Source organism: Odontomachus brunneus, unplaced genomic scaffold (genome assembly GCF_010583005.1).
Source record: "Odontomachus brunneus isolate Ranch 3 - 2012 unplaced genomic scaffold, Obru_v1 Obru_scaffold_340, whole genome shotgun sequence".
NCBI lineage: Eukaryota > Metazoa > Arthropoda > Insecta > Hymenoptera > Formicidae > Odontomachus > Odontomachus brunneus.
In genome coordinates this window covers 94032-96065 of record NW_022639790.1, presented here as the reverse complement: position 1 = coordinate 96065, position 2034 = coordinate 94032, and positions in this window count along the sequence as shown.

The following is a 2034-nucleotide window of genomic DNA, read 5'->3' as shown; positions in this document are numbered from 1 at the left end:
TTCGCGGAAGCGCGGACCTGCGCGAATTCGAAGAATCGCGAGCCTCGAGATTCAGAAGAGGGGCAACGGTGAATGCAAGCCCGCGACGAATTCGTAGAAGCCACGGGACCTAAATAAATTCGAGGAATCGCGAGCCTCGCGATTTTCGCAGAAAAGTAAAGCACCAATACTCCACACAATTAAAGGTTTGGAGTATAAATAGCGGACGGAAACGCCGGAAGAACAGACTCCGCTCTCAACCTCCACAGAGGAACGATCTACGAGATCAAAAGCAATAAAGAGCCAATTCTCCTCTCGGGAGACAACTCGCACCACAGGCGTCGTCAGGATCCCGACGACGCCCAAAAACCCGGATCCACGCATCCGATTACCAGCGTCCCCACGCAAGCACGTACGGCCGGGGAAGTTCCGAGCCCACGCCGGCTCACCGAAGAAGCCCGCATTACGCGGGACCTTCCAAAGGTCAAAACGACCTCCCAGGATCCGGCCCTGGAAAGGAGCCTCGACGATACCATAATACACACATACAGACACACACACACAACTGTACTTCAAATAAAAATGTTATAATTATTTCTGTAACGGAGCATAATCAATAGAGTATACCTCCCCACTGCGAGCGCTGTAGAATAAGGCTAAGATCTCAAGAACGCAAGCTAACGCAACCACATAATACATAACATATATTCTATTTACACATAAAATATACGATTTATATTCTATTTATAATGGTATTTTATAATGCCCCCATGGTAACGTTTCAGTCGAATCGGGTACGATATACCGTTTGTCATCGTACGGACTTAGAGCAATTTTCGTCTCAGACACTGTGTACACTTCATGCAATTTTGATCGTATGCACGATTGACGACGAGTCGTTTCGATCTCCTCTCGCAAACACTGTACGTAATCATCGAAAGATATCGTTCGCGCTACAACATTACTCTTGACACCTTTGACCTTTTTCGTGTCTTTCTTGCCATCCACTCGCAAAGCGTACATCTTTGCCCTAAGTCCGATAAATTCTGTCATGATCGAACCGTTGTTTTCATTTTTCATTAAACCAGGCACCTTCTTATTTACAAGCGGTATATCGTACGCGTTGTCAGTAGGATAATCGCTCGTATCAAACCTTGCAATATCACGTTTCATGTGCTCATATACATCATCGCATTCGATGTTGTAAATGAGACTGTCTGTGTCAGTATACATTATTTTACATTTGTCACGATACAGAGGATACATGTACTCGTGATGAAATTCATACAAGCAAACCTTTGATATGTCGAGTATGCACATACCCACGTAGATTGGCTTGTTGAATTTCACCTCGAGTTTGCGCAATTCAATGGCGATTAAGTTTTCCGAAAATACACTTCTACTGTGAAAATTTGGTTTTGCGATCATTGCCTCTGCACCGTATCTACCGTCCCAATGTGTTACTAGTTTTACATCGACATGATTTCGAATATTTTCCATCGTTTTGCCGAATACCGCATTGTTCATCAATTTGTACAAATTTTTCTCAAAATCATTAGTTGCACGCGTTCTAAATTGCGTGTTTAATTCGATATAACTGCGGAGCCAGGGAGATTGAGCGAATTGGAGCACGCGGTGAATCTTTGTAATACGAAGACCGTGGCGCGTGCACTGCTGCAGGTTGCGGTAGTGGATAATATAACGCTGCTTATCGTATAACGTCGCGAGAAGTTTCTCCTGACGCTTGCCGGGTGGCTTATCGCGCATAGGACAAAACGGTAGGTCAGTGTGCACATCGTGCAAATTTTGCGGATACTCCAAGTCGACCTCGAGAATGTATCCTGTGGGCGAATCGTCAGCGACTGAGAATACGTCAAAGTTTGACACGTTGTCGATCCATCGAAACTCGGCGTAAGGCAATGGTTGACACATTGCCCATCCATACAAATTATTTACGTCAAAGTACAGTAAGTATGACGATGGTTTCGACGGGTCGTAAGATTGCACGTACTTGTTATTGGCGTGTGCGTATCTATCCGAACATTGACTCAGGCC